Raw genomic sequence first — 16,515 nt, 5'->3', positions numbered from 1 at the left:
TCTGTGTAAAGCACACAGTCAATCATGATTTTTTAATATCAAAACTCTTTAAATTTAACTTCTCATCTAGAGCACTGGCATGGATGTCTTCATATTTATCTAATAGCATACAGTGTGTTTAAGTTTGTGACACACTGTCCAGTAACATGAAGTGCGCAATGGGTGTTCCGTAAGGGTCAGTGTTAGGTCCCCTATTATTTAGCCTCTATATTAATGATCTTCCTAAACATTGTCATGATGTAGAACTACAAATGTATGCAGATGACACTGTTGTGTACACACATGCAAAAACGGTTGAGTTAGCTGCTGCTAAGCTAACAATTGCATTAGAAAGGATCACACATTGGCTCAATCAATCATGTTTGAGTCTAAATGTAAACAAGACAAAGGGTATCTTTTTCTCTAAAACCATGGTGCAACCTCCTAACGCTGATATTCTCATCAAAGGTGAAAGGACTGACATAGTCACTGATTTTAAATATCTTGGTGTGACACTGGATCCAAATTTGAACTTTAAGAAACATGTTTAAAAAACAGTTAAAACCATAAAGTACAACTTAGCAAATTTTAGACATATTAGAAACTGTCTCTCTTTGGACGCAGCCAAGATATTTATGCATGCTATGACTCTTTCTCATATGTCTTATTGCATCACATGTTGGGGGCAGGCTGGAGAAACAGCCATAAGACCATTTGAGTCCTTATACAAACAAACTCTGGACAAAAAGCCAATGCATTTCCCTCACTATGGGGTACTGGCAAAATACAATTTACTGAGCTTTGACAATTAATTATTATTAAATTTGTGCCTATTTTATAAAATTTTAAATGGTTTGGCCCCTCCTCCACTACGTGACTTGTGTATACTTGCTCAGTAAGTTCTATTATATCCTCCAGAATATCCTTCATAAAAGACTGTACTATACCATTTTGTCGAACTGCATTTGGGCAAACAGCTTTCTACGTGAAAGCCACAACTCAGTGGAATGCCCAACTGATGATATGAAGAACTGCAGTTCCATCAGTATGTTCAAAACCAAATTAAAAATTCTTCTAAAAACTCAGCTCTGTAACCACTGAATCTGAATTTCATCTCATGGTTTTCTCATGAACGCAAATAATCTTGCTTTTAATTTGAAAAGACATTATGAATTTCTAGATGACATTGTGGGTGTATGTGATGTGCTGTCGTGTGTAGCTTTGTATTTTGTATTATGTGTCCTGTATGTTTTTTGCTTTGTACTGTTTGTAATTGTGCTGTTATATTTGTGACCTGTTTAAGGGACTGCAGATGAAAAACAGCTATAAGCTAACTCTGGTACAGCACCTTAAATGGTAACATTTATGTTTAACACTGTACATGCTCCCAATAAATAAATAAATAAATGAATAAACATCACTTAAATTCCTGCAGCCACAGGCAGTTTTATGCCCACAGCTGTAGGTTTAAACCAGATACAGGAATCATGTTACTACCTGTTGTTTAGCCCAAATGCTGACCTCATCATTCTGTATTTTACTGTGTAATTCACATGACGGTCACAGGATAACCTGAACTGTGGGCTTTGACAGTCTGGTAGGACCCCTCTCTTCTATAAAGTAACGTCTCATGGGTATCAGTGCTAGTGTTAGCAAACTAAGCTAATTAGAATACATACTTAAAATGTTGAATGTTAAAGGGGCTAACTAGGGACAGCTAATGATAGCTAACACTATGTAGACTTGTTAAAAAAGGGAAAAGTGTTTACCAGTTTTTGTAGGTTGTACAGTATGACCTTCCACAGCCTGAGGGAAACTGTCGCTCAAAGGTTCGAGGCATAGATGTTGTTTCCACCAACATGTCCAAAACCAGTTTCATCCTCCTCTGAACACTGGGGAAAAATGCACAATAGCTGAGATATCATTATAGTTTATATTAAACAATTAATTCAACAAACAATTCTAATTACTGTTTTCTTTGAAATAAAGTACTGTAAATGTTTTTGTGAGAGAACAAGTATTGTCCAGACCAGCTGTGTTTCTATTATCAGCAGCTAGATCACTGATAGATATCAAACTATTTACTGATAACTGGTCTATGCTAGTTGGTGGAAAAAACATATGAGATGCAGTCTACTCATGAAAGTGATGGATGCGTTTCTTCTTCCTAAGCGATTATACAAATAATTGTGGATGTGGATAGTTAAATGACACATGAACAATCCCATTCTTTAGACACAAAGTGGACATCAAACACATTTAGCCTGGAACAAAAGAACTGAAATGAGTCACTGCTGTCTGGAAGTCCTGAAACACTGCAGACTGCCGGGCCAAGACAGCACAAGGTTGAGAAGTACTTATCTATAGAGAGGGAGGAGGAAAGATGGTAAGAGGAGATGAAAAAAGATGGGGGGTTGGGGGATATGGGGTGCTAGCTGGATGGAGAAGAGAGGTGTGGGTGGAGGTGGCCTCAGGCTGGGATTTACAGGAAGAACGCCAATAAGAGTCCAGCCTTCTCTTGACTTGTGTTTTTCCCTGCTCTCCATTTTTGTTGGCAGTATTTTACTGCAGTGGGACAAGAGTTTATGCAAGCCATTTGAGACTGGAGGAAATATAGGTCTAATTTGAATATTTACATATATTTGCTTTGAAATAGGAGGCGAATAACCAACATAGAATCCTACAACACCCACACAGCTGACAGAAACTGTTAAGCCCAATTTTTTTCAGCTGTTCTGAAAGGCAAACTGCCCTTTTAAGCTATATTACAGTATTTACATTTTAATTGCCTTAAAAGTTATTCAGCAAATACATGTTTTTTTACCAACACTGGGATACTCAGTAACAGATGGTGCAAGAGATGGCAAACCATGCCAAGAATGTCACTTTCTGCTCCCCATTCCATTTTTATTTTGTCCCATTTAAATTTCCCCCAACACCAACTGGAGCTTAGCGTAACTGTAGAAGCTACCATTGATTTGGTTGCTCCTGCTTCAGTCAGGACAATTATAAACAACTGTTCACTATTACTATTTATGTTTCTGAATGATAATTTAATCTTGCAAATATTAAAGTTTTATATTGTTAAATATGGATGTTTCACTGTTGATGCTCAGGTTGGCAATCAGTTACCACAAAAAGGGGGAATGAACTCCCAAAAAAGCTAATGCACACTGCTATGTCAAGGTACACAAGTTAAAAAGCCTTTATAAGCCTTAAAATTAAGTACTTATACAATGAACAAATTGGTATTTCGAAAAACACTGAATTTGATATTGGTTCCATCGACTGTTTACTATTCTATGGGACACATATAGTTTGTCATTTTAATGTAATTTTCCAAAAAATGTTCATGATTAAACAAAACAGAAAAAAAATATAAAATAACATTACTTGAAAAATATTCCTACTACTGAATACTTCTCTAAAAAAAGAGCAAAAAAGACCAGAAAATGTGTTTTCTGCGGAAATTGCGTGTGAGCTGCTTTGCAGATATCAAAAAATGATAATAAAGACTTAAAGAACAAAAGTGTGAATACTGAAAGCATTCACACTAATAAATCTTTTAAGAACAAAAGAACACTGATAACTAGAAAGTGCTTTACCTGCAGAAAATGCACATGAATGCTGAGAGCTGAAATAAATTGCAAAGTATACAGATTTGTTTAACAACCCCATCTGTACAAGTGCACAGAATTTACTTACCATGGAATATTACATTAAAGGGATATGGCAGTTAATGTATGGTGGTGTTTTACCAATGACCACAAGGTGGGACTATTGATGTCATGATTTAGTATGTCCTGCATATTTACATGGAGAAATTGTGTACCAAGTTTAATTTAATTAAAGACCACCGATTTGCAGAAATATTGTGTTATAATGTTACTTTAGCAACCCCTATGGGTATAGCTATATGAAATTTTACACACTTATGCAATGTGACTCTATGTACAAAGTTCCCAAATTTGGTTGCAATCCAATTTAATATTGAAGAGTTATGGCCCATCTCCAAGTGCATCAGGCTACACCTTCAAAAGTTTGATAACCAATTACAGTCAAATGGTACATGATATCCAAAAACAAACTCGTAAGTTTTGTTCGGGGTCATCTAAATATTGTATATACCAAGTTTGTTGAAGATTATATGATATATAAAAAATGTGTTTACCAAAAATCCAAAATAGCAGAATTTTTTTTCGGGTGGATATGGGCGGTGACTATATCAGTCTAATCAGCATCATCCAAGGAACACGCTGTGCAAATATGGTTTTGATAGGCCTTACAGTTCATGAGTTATTAACCAAAATGTAAAATGCATAATAACTGACTCACATGGAGGGGATACTGGTCCTATGTTTTAATATGTTAAGCATTTCCACATGGGACAGCTGTACATGACCTATAAATACTTCAGCACTTTTAGTTTTTGAGTTATCAACTGTAAAACATTCAACCCATAGACTTTCCATTATAAATTTTAATATTTTAAAAAATTATATAAACTCACTAGACCGTGCACAATGAAGAAAAGTAATAGAATACATCTCCTTAAGGGAATGTATGTTACAAAGAGCAAAGATGAAAGCTGCTTTGCAGGTCTGTTGACGCGGCTCTGAATTGTCAGGATCATCAGACACTGTGTGAATGGGTAAAATATTTCCTGCAATACGTGGTGCTGGTGATTGATGACTCATTGGAAATTGTGTATATATTTGGTAAACTATTCGTCATTTAAGCCTCACCTTCTGTTGCACATAGGCAATACTACATAAGTGAAATATTAATACAGCAATACATTTACCTGAAGGAAAATGACAGGAATATACATTTTCATGGATATTGGACATTGCATGTAGGAGATAACTATCACTTTCTGTGTCCACTATGTGGCGCTAGAGAACACCAATAATTATATGTCATGTTGATTTGTATCACTTATAGACCACACCATTTAAATTTCATGTAAATTGGTTGATGTTTCTCACATAAGGCTGATTTCCTGTTGTCAGTAGGTGGCGCTATGAATATTACTCAATAGTGACATGTTGCTGATGTGTTCAGGCCTGGACTCTTATCAAGCATGAGAAATTTGGGGCAGATTGGACAATGTAAGGCCAAGTTACAATAACTTAATGTTTAATGCCCCAAACATGTTTTTCACAAAATTGTTCGGCACGCCATGCCAAGGGCGTTCCATGAAAACCAAAAACCTTCACAATTTAACATTGCAAAGGTCTTTAGATGTAACCTACTAAATTTGAAGTCGCTAGGGTTAAATCTCTGGGAGGAGTTTGTTAAAGAACAATGCCTGTCAATGGCTTCACTTTGCAAAAAAATTCAAAGTAGATTCAAAATGGCTGATTTCCTGTTGGACTCCAATAGGCTTTTTTTTCAGACTTGGGATGGTACATCTGCCTACCAAACTTCATACATCTACATCAAATGTAAAGGTGGGGGCTTTGACTTTGAAGTTTTCTAGAGGGTGCCATTGAGCCATTTTGCCACACCCATGCCTGAGACCCATATCAGATATCAAGTCACACTCCTTTTGATGCATGTGCAAAGTTTCATGAGCACCCCTTGTACCTCAAAATTGCTGAAAGTGTTTAGGGGGCTCTATGGAGCTGATGTGCCATGACGAAGCCCAATTTTGATACTAATTGAAGGATTTATTAGTTTGAACATATTTGCAAAGTTTTGTTAGTTTTCATGCATCCTAAAGGCTTAAAACAAATGTTCATAAAATGAAAATTGACATATGAATTCCAAAACTTCCTGTTGGGTGAAAAAAATTGAAAAAATATGTATGCAATAATAACAATAATAATAATAATAATAATAATAATTGTTATTATTATAATAATAATCCCTTCAAAAACAATAGGCTCCTTGCACTTTCATGCTTGGGCCCTAATAATAATAATAATAATAATGATAATCCCTTCAAAAACAATAGGTTCCTCGCACGTTCAGTGCTAGGGACCATTGGGCCCTTGGCACTTTCATGCTCAGGTCCTAATAATGCCTTAAAAAACAAAAGGTTTCTCCTTCCCTCTCAGCCCAACAGTCCCTGGCACTTTTGTGTTCGGGCCCTAATTATCCCCTCAAAAACAATAGGTTCCTCACACTTTCAGTGCCAGGGACCATTGAGCCCCTGGCACTTTCATGCTTGGGCCCTAATAAAGCTTTGAAGAACAAAAGTGTGAATAACTAGAAACTGCATTTCCCATGGATAATGTGTGTTAATGCTGACAGTTGAAATAAATTGCATTGCTGAAAGAATGGTGTTCATCCCTCCAGAAGAGTTCCAGAGACTTGTAGAATCAGTGCCAAGGCTGAGGAACACCATTCTTCAAAAAGATATCCCCTCATTTGGTGTTTTGATTATGGTGGTGGAGAGCGCTGTCTAACACGTCAGTCTAAGATCTCCCATAGGCGTTCAATTCTGTTGAGATCTGGTGACTGCGAAGGCCATAGCATATGATTCACATCATTTTCATACTCATCAAACCATTCAGTGACCCCTCATGTCCTGTGAATTGGGGCATTGTCATCCTGGAAGAGACCACTCCCATCAGGATAGAAATGTTTCATCATAGGATAAAGGTGATGACTCAGAACAACTTTGTATTGATTAGTAGTGACCCTTCCCTATAAGGGGACAAGTGGACCCAAACCATGCCAGTAAAATGCCCCCACAGCATAACAGAGCCACCAGATCCCCTCACTGTAGGGGTCAAGCATTCAGACCTGCACCATTTTTTTCAATTTGTCACCCATCTGTATATTGAAGAGAGTCACAGGGCAGACTGAAAACAGAAAACCTAATTTCTTATTATTTGTGAATGCAGCCTTGCATTATACAGTCAAATCAGAAACTGTAAAAGGCAAATACTTTGCAAAAATGACCACAAATGACTATGTCAGCCCTTAATTATTATTCTCAGCTAGATTGCTGAACGCTCCACCCATGGTTGATCCTGACCTGTTCTCTGCATACTAATGCAATCTGACACCTGAGCCACTAGTTATCAAGACACTTTTCAGTCCAATTCAATTTTATTTATACAGCGACAAAAGTCATCTCAGGGCATTTTTCACTTGGAGCATGTCTAGACCATACTCTTTAATTTACAGAGAGAGAGACCCAACATTTCCCCCCTGAGCAAGCACTTGGCGACAGCGGTGAGGAAAAACCCTTTTAACGGGAAGAAACCTCAAGCAGAACCCGGCTCTAGGTGGGCGGCCATCTGCTTTGACTGGTTGGGTTGAGAGAGAGAGAGAGAAATGGGTGGGGGGGTGGGGACACAGAGAAGCAGAACTTTGAGTGGGAAATCAGACCTAACTGGCCCAAAATGCTCAAAGTGACAGTGTAGCATCTTTAACAAGTCCTCACACTAACACCACACAATACATTGTTTGTCAGTCCTTTCCAACATGACCCACATCAGTGTTAGAAATACTATTCATATAGTGTTTTCTGATCTGCTGGTTAGGGTTTCGTTTGGTTTAGGCTCAGATACTGCTGTAGAGTTGGGGGAAGAGTGTGGTTTGGATAAAGGGTTAGGGTTTGGTGTAGTTAACCTGCATCATCAAAGCACTTTGTTAAGGTGGGGGAATTATCATGATCAAACTAGTGTTGATTGTCAGTAGGAGTGTAATCAGACTGTGGTCTCCTGTGTTAAAGTGAGGTTCTGTTTCTGACAAAGCTATAATTCATTATGTTATGAGTTTAAGATAAATGACTGTTGGCTGATATATTTTTTTAAATTTTGATGTCTGTATCAGCCTTAATAATCCAGTACTGGTAAGGCTATGGTTTTAACCCAAACCATGATCTTTCCTTAACCTTAACCAAGTAGTTTTTGTGTCCAAACCTAATATGAACTATAGTGGTGGCAGATAAGAAAACAGTCACATGCATCATTTTTGTGACAGTAATTTGATTTTGGAAGGCACTTAGAAACAATGTAATCCTACCAATAGGGCTGTCAGCTCACAGCACACTTCTATGGATCATCTTGGACAAATTACTTTTTTTTTCTTTAGCTTGGACTGAGTTTAGGGATTCATTGTAGGGGCTCATTTTCATAGCATGCCAATATAAACTGAAACCATTAATGCCTCAAACATCTGGCATGCTTTGGGAAGCTAAACACACTTTGTAGTTGATAAGCAAAAAATTCCATGGTATAATCATTCAACAGTCCTTCGCCTTGTATCCATTCACTGCCTCTCTTTAGCATTACCTCTCCTACTAAACCAACCATGAAGGCTATAGAAGTTGTGTGCCTTGCACTTCAGCAGCAGTCCTATGGGATCAGGCTCTGGGCCGCAGCAGTCCAGCCCTGTTTGTGGACTGTCTACACAGGTAAAGCAGTCAGGCAGATGGCTGGCTGGACAGCCAGCTGCCTCTGCAGGTGTTAGCCACCTGTTGGCTTTGGAGCCATCCAGGGAAATAGACAGGCCTCTGTGCCGTGGAGGAAGCAGAGGGCCTGGGGAGATGTGGGTTTTCTGGGTGGAGGAAATGGGAACTTCTGAGACCACTGTTGAATTTGGCAAGATGGATGCTAAGAAAAGGCTGCAATGAACATCAGACAAACACAGATACAGGGCAGGTAAATGGAATGTAGTTTGGATGAATTGCATTGTTAATCTTAGTGGAATATTTAGAGATGTGCTTAAAAGCAGATGCTGTACATAATTTAGCATTTAGATTTGTTTTTGTTTTTGACTGCAGTCTGGGAATTTTGCTGTTTTCTTTGCTCATCGGGCACAAATAATGAAATATAACTTCTTCTGAGTTGTCAGTTATACAACAATTAGACATTCATTACAATTGTACTGTCTCAAGCTGACTAGAAAGTCAAACAGCAGCAAAAGAGGGGGAGAAAGGGAAGAAAAATGTTGCTGCATTATTATCAGCTGTGTTATTAATCATCTCATACTGATCTGTAGGTGAACATAAAGACACATGCACACACACATGCACACACACACTATCTATCTCCCACGCTCTCTCTTTCTCTCTCTCTCTCACACACACGCACACACACATGCACACACACACACACACACACATACACACAACCATCTGTTCCATGGAGGAAACCTTTATTGCTCCTATCTTCAAATTTATCTGAAATCAATGCAGGTCCAGTCACTGGTGGTCACAGAGTGCAACACACCCATTTTTTTACCTGGATCTTTGTTCATGTCTTCAGTGACTTTTAAAGAGTCATAAATATGGAAGGAAACCAGCTGCCTGCTGATGAATATGCACTACTGACACCCCTCACCATACGTGCTGCAGTGTGCCGTTTAACATGGAACAACTCTCCTGAGACTGAAAACGTGATTATTGTTATTAGTGTTTGGAGCCATTTCTAAACAAACTAAAGTAACAAAACTCTTCATAATGGAGGAACATGTCACCCAGTACAGCAGTGTGGGTCATTGACATGTTTTTAATAGTTTTTGGACAACAATGGAGGTCTAAGGCACAGAGGGATAAGATGTATCAGGATACACACACAATACTTGTTGGTAGATCAGTTCATTGGTGGTTTGGATCTGCACATGAGATTTGTTGACAATAATAAAAATATAGAAAATTACCAGCATTATCCTTTAAGGACTGCCGGAGCAGGGCAAAAATGAGAAACTGTCTTCCATAGCAGTCTGACAAACATCAACTGTGTTTGGTTAGGGTTGGTTTGGTTAGATCAGTTGTCCTGCACAGGGCTAGGATTTTCTGGTCATGTTATCATAGTTAATAGTCCTGGTTACTGGTATATACTGTATGCATATATAATACACAATGAGCCAAATCCACAAAAGGATTGCACAGCTTTTGTGGCCACTAAACCTGTGCAAATGAGACAAAAACATAGTGTGTAATTCACAAAGCACCTGCAAAGGATGAAATGCACTGCAAACTGCGCTGTCAAGCAAATAGCGTTATGGTGCACCTATTCCATTTGCATGTATGTAAATTAGGTAATATTCATACATTCGGTGCAAAATTGGCCACTTTCTATGCAATAAGCCTTGTTGCAGTCTAATTCACAAAGACCAGCGCTAATTACCACACACAGTTAGGGTGGAGTTATTAGTGTCTTCAGATAGTTGGTATTAACTGCGCGCACACTCACTCCTCACTCACTCTCTCTCTCTGTCTCTCTCTCTCTCTCCCTTCAAATCTTCAAGCTTGTGAGGCTTGGATGATATTGAATTGATATGACATTAAGGGCGAAATCTACAGTCAGATATGGGGGGATCAAGTGGAGCTGTGGGTTTATGTCAGATTTTAAAGTAAAAATAACAGTACTGACAGAGCTCAAGATTCATCCATACAGTAAGGGGCTGCTTTACTACAAACAGTTCCACCATATAAACCTGGAATCTGTAACAGTCATGTAATGTGTAAGAGCTGACCTGTGAAGATGTGTAATAGAACACAGAACATTAATTTCTGTCAGATCCTGACTGATCCGGTGTTAATGAAGTTACTGCTGCTGTGTCGCATGCACAAATGCACACAGCCTCTTTCTCAGTTTGGAGACGCACTTACTGTTTCAACTGCTGTGTGATGCTGCAGCCAGCTGTGACACACAGCTAGCTGTGGGACAAACATCAGTACTGATGTATGTGCGATAGATTCAGTGACACCTGAACATTATTGTAAGATTCAGACATTAATCTAACATGTTTCAGACCTGCCCACTGAGTCACATTAATAGCTGTATTTTGAAATTCAAATGTGTACAATCAAAATGTGGGCTAATACAATATTTCTTCATTCAAAACAGAGACTGTACAATGAGAGATTGATGTGTTTCTTTATGTAGTTACACTATTACACACACAAGATTTATATTTTTATTGAGGATCAGAATGTTTTTGTGATCCAGTAATAATAATTTAATAACCCAGATTATTTTTTATTTTATAATATTTTTTAAGAGCACTCATGAGCATCAGTGCTCTTAAAATGAAACAACAAGCTACAGCTGCAACACAAGCTAAAGAAAACAATGTTGATAAGATAGTCTTTTTATTCTGATATCTGTGATGGATGTAGTAGTGCCCCCATCCACTGACTTTACTTGTGTTCACTTGAGGCGGCTGTGGCTCAGGAGGTAGAGTGGGTCGTCCACTAATCGGAAGATTGGCAGTTCGATTCCCGGCTCCTCCAGTCCGCATGTCAATGTGTCCTTGGGCAAGATACTTAACCCCAAATTGCGCCTGATGGCTGTGTCATCAGTGTGTGAATGTGTGTGAATGATTAGATTTACTCTGATGGGCACGTTGGGACCTTGCATGGTAGCCCCTGTAACCATTCAGCGTGTGAACAGGTGAATGTGATTTGTAGTGTAAAAAGCGATTTGAGTGGTTGGCAAACCTTTTCTCCATACCAACAATTCTTGCTTTTTAAGCTATATATTCTGGTGCTAATGATCTAGACTCAGAATTAATATTCCACACATGCTAAGATTGAATACCTAATTATAGTATAATTGAATATTCGCTAATTTGACAGGGTTTTATCGAGCTAAAGAAAGTTGAATATCAAATTGAATGTTGTGATGCAAATAATTCAAGAAAAAAGTAGTTGTTTTGAATTGGATTAATGTGATTATGTGAAATTTGTAAGCTTTTGACCATTTCAGTGAAAGTATTTGGACAACTGAATGAAATGATGAGCTCTGTATTAATTCATGCAAACACATGGTCATAAATTCCTGGAAGGACTGATTAACTCTGATGTCTGGCTGGCCATCCTTCTACACATTTCAACCTCTTCATGAATATGGTAAAACCGATTTAGAATTTGGGATGAAGGCAGTGGAACAGTTGACTTCACTTGGCTCACAGCCTATCATTATTGCTCCCTATTATTCCCTATGTGCTGAAAAAACTCCAAATACAACAGAGTAGAGAAGCTGTGTGGAAGTGTGTGTGTGGGGATTGGAGAAACTCGGGCTGTGGGTGATAGTTGAATGTATACTAATGCACTTTCCTCTCTAGTTCCCCCCTACTCATTAATATACATATTTAAAAAGGGAGCATTATGCAAATCCTGCTCCACATTAGATAGCAGAGCTGGTAATTTGGTCTGAAATATAATTCTGTACACATTAACAAGTCACCTACAGCAAAAAAGTATTCTTGAACTTGGTTTAATCTAATTATAGAGCAAACAATAGAACTCCATTTGGGTTGCCTTGCCTGTTTTCTGCAGGCTACGTTGTGGCCTGTGGTGCAGATGAATGCTGAAGCTCACTCAGCTCATGCCAGTTGTAGATGATTGCTCTTTCATGTGCTCTGCTGCTGATTTGAAACAATGTGAAATGATGTGACCAATAAATAATACATAACAACCGAAAGAACATTATTGTTTTTGACCCTAGACACAGGGCCCTATTTGCCCGCAGGCACAAGGCCCACACTGGTCCAGATACAGTCTTCATGCAGTTTTCCTGAGGTGCAAGTCTACTTTTTGTGCACCTTTGTGGGTTCAGTAATTTCCAACCACCAAAGGAACACACTTGCGCCGATGTAGGAGGAGAGGCACAGCTGAGGCTGTGTTTATGTAGATTAAGTCTGCAGTGCAATTTTGGTGCTCATTTTGGCACAAAATTGTGTTTGTGATAACACCTGCTCAGACCACCTCTTATCACACATGCAGATACAGAGCAATTTTCATGGCTTCAGTTGGCAGAGGCGCACGCACACAGACGTCTCCAAATTCACAAAACACCTTTCATTGAAGTTTTGTCCCTTTCAGTTCGCTACACATTTTTTCATTTACTGCAGATTGACATGAGAATCAAAACACAATTTTACTAGGGAAGATTCTAACCAATAATATCATGCACATGAGCATAATTCGGTGACCCAGAGTTCAGAAACACATTCTGTGAGACTTCGTTTCCCACAACCATTTATAGACGTCGGATCTTTTCCATGTTTACGAAACAGCTGAAGTAATCACACAGCACTAGGAATGATACATGTGTTTCATGTGCAGTCTCTAATTTGAGAGTAAGGCTGTGCATCAGTTAATGCATCAGTGCAGTTTATGCATCAGTGTTAAAAAAAAATTCCGTCATATCATGAGGATCATTACAAGTTTTGAGTTTTCAGTTATGTCACTTAGAGTCAAATCTCAGTTCTGCACATGGACGTATATCCATTTAATCAGTGTGTAAAATATCCTCTGACAGCTGGAGGTTCTGTGCCATACGTGCTCCTTCCTAAACAGAGTAGTCAACATCCTGTATGCTTTGAACAAATAAAACATGTTCATAAAAACCTTTTAAAACAGCTGGCACAGCACGGATACTTTCATTCATCAATTACATTTTTTGATGAAACAGTGATAGAACTTGTGAGCTTTTCAAACACTAACCAGCAAATTTCCAAACCCAATATTTTATCTGTTTATTTAAGGATATTGTATATACTTAAAATCATAAATGATGACTTTCAAATATACAGAGGAGGAGTAGAACTCCTGAGTTTAAATGGATTAATTACCCTATATTGATTGCACAAAATAAGCAACAGATCCTCATACCGAAATGACAGAATAGGTCTATTTCTAATGACTCCCAAAATGACATATATGGGTGTTTTCAGCACCCTCTATAGGATGGATGGGGATCAAACCACATTACTCGATTATACCTGCACTCTAGAACGGCCCATAGGAGCGTAATATTCCCTAACACTTGGTTAGGGTTAGGGAAAGATCATGGTTTGGGTCACTTGAAAGAGAAGCAATAGAAAGTAGCTGTCACAGTTGATCCTTCCTGGGATTCACTATGTTTCCCTCTGCAAATGAGATATTAAGTACAGTAATTGCCTGTCAGTGCCTCTTCATTTGGCCATCCCACCAGTCACCAGCTGAAGGGGAAAACTTCACAAGAGGCAGGAGACATCTCTAAGGCCACCCTTGATAACCAAAAGCCTGACAGTGTATCCATCCCATTTCCTTGTGTCAATACCAGCTGTTTAATAAGGATTTGGGCTGATTCGGGGTAAGAAAAGCTCCGAGAGGATTCTGTCTTTTCCTCGAGATCTCTGAGAGGCTTAAGGAGAATTCAGCTTGAAAATAGAATAAACAAGTAGACAGGTTTCTGTAATTGAAATGTCAATTATGCACTGTTGCTCAAAGGAGTCAAAAGGAGTTAAGTGAATTTTAAACTTACAGTTAGAAGGAAAGATCTTTGGAGTATGGCTTCAACTAACAATTAATTTGATTAGCGATTAATCGGTAGAATAATTCCTGCATTCATTAATTATCATTTTAGTCAATCAAATGTCTGCTGTTGGGCCTCAACCATGAAGTCACACAAAGAAGGCCTACATGTAAACCCTGAGGCCTGGCCATGAGGCATCTCTTTTCTCTTTGTCCCCCTGAAACAAAGGAACAGCGCCAAAAGGCAGATCACAAACTCCATATCCCAAGATGCACCAGTTTCGCACCAAGGTGCTAAACAGGAAATGGTCTCAACATACAGTCTCTGATTGGCAGACACGCATCAACATCACAGAGAGTCATGGCAATGCAGCCGTGACATCACTCCCCTTTAAAACACAGGTCGGGAGCAAGTCTCGTTCTCTCTCAGGTATCCTTGCTCAGGAGAAGGTTCGCTTTTTCGGTCAGCCAGATCACCAACAAAAGTGACTTGTACACTTGTGCTTATTCGACTTTTTCTTTTGGAGCTTCTCCCCTGGCTGGATGAAACAAGACTTCGACCCGTGGGTTAGGGCTAGGGTTAGGGTTTGTGAAAGCACCCGCTGCTCTCCTCTCACAGTTGTGGGACCGAGAGTCGGCCTCCCTTCTTCTCTTTCCTTCTCTTTTACTAACATACACACACATACACACACTCACTGTTCACTTAGTGCTGCTGATACCCCAGGTGTTAACTCCCCTAATTGAATAATTTGTTCATGAGACTACTTTCATAGTTTGGTTATTGGTCCCGGTTTCCGGGCGGTGCCCCCCATTATTAATTAAGTTTAATAATTTCTGATTTCATAATCCATAATTATGAATTATAACTAATAACCAAACTCACTCCTTTCAAACCCAACACTGCTAATAGTGACATTTTATAGATGAAACCATCACAAATTCCAGAACCCATTCTGAATCTGAAACTCTGAGGATCTTTTTATGTTTTGTTGAGGCTGTTATCTGGTTGTCCATCAGTGTCGCCTATTGATGGAATGGTAATGTTAAAAATATGCACAAGGATATTCTGTATTTTTTCTTACTGTCAATAAATGCAAATCCAAAACAACTATGGGCACATTTCCATCCACTTGGTTTTATGTACATTTTCAATTTATGAATAAAAAAATAAATGGAAATGTTTTAAAAAGTGCAAAAAATAATATACAGTATATAACAGTTTTATGCTTGGCTGAAAAATTGGAGTATTGACAAAAGCAAAATGCAACTAAGTGCAATGGAAACATACTTAGCAAATAAATTATGACATATACGAAGCATGTGAATTAGACGTCCACTGGAGAGACGAGAAATAGCACCAGACAAGATGTGTGTAAAGAGACTGTGAAGTTCCTCAAATTAACAAACCAAAATGTCATATTTCCATCATGATCTTTTAATTATGTCATCTTGTTGTATCCTCTTCTTCTGCAATGGTTTAATGGCATCAGACTGGTGAATTAGTGCCATCAACTGTTTATCTTGATGAACCAAATCTGAATATTTGCATAACAGTAGTGGATGGAAACTTACATTAATTAATTCTTTAGCCATTTTTCAGGAAGCTTTTTTGGACAACAGGCTCTGATAAACACAGTACTTATTAGTAGGATACATGCATTGTTGGTTTGAGTCTGCACATGAGATTTGACATTCAGAAAAATATAGAATATTGGCAGCATATTTTTCTCTATCGCCACGATGATCCTTATCATGTTAACATGTTAAAGTTAACACAGTTAGGAAACTATAATACACACGCATCTTCCAGGCATATGAGAGCAGTGAATATGTATGTGTGGCTACCAGGCATGATGAGCCTGGACGCTGTCACATCCTCCCTCCTCAGAGCCCTCAGTGTTTCGCTCAATCACTTCCCATCTGCCTCTTTGTCACACACAACAGACAGGAGCGAGAGATGATTCATTGAGCTTCTTTCACCCAGCGAGACTCCAACGAGGGGAAGTGATTTAGTCCATGTAACTCATAGCAGTTAGGATCCTAACAGGAGCAGTTGCAGAGATTGTATTTGTTTCAATTACTTTGGATTTAAGACGGCTGGTGGATCAGCTTTAAATTCTTTCTGTAGTAACCAGGATATTAAGATCAGTCTCATAAAATCAGTTTCATGAATAATTCACCATAATTTTTTGGAACTTATTAAATTTAAGTTAAAGTATGAAAATAAATGGAAAATCTACCAAAATTATTGTTTTAATTTCAGTTATAATTATATTACAAACAGATCTATAACACCAGTGGAATAACAATGTAATGAATGTAATTGG

Source organism: Thunnus thynnus, chromosome 9 (genome assembly GCF_963924715.1).
Source record: "Thunnus thynnus chromosome 9, fThuThy2.1, whole genome shotgun sequence".
NCBI classification, from domain to species: domain Eukaryota; kingdom Metazoa; phylum Chordata; class Actinopteri; order Scombriformes; family Scombridae; genus Thunnus; species Thunnus thynnus.
The sequence above is the reverse complement of the archived record's forward strand: the minus strand, read 5'-3'. Positions refer to the sequence as shown.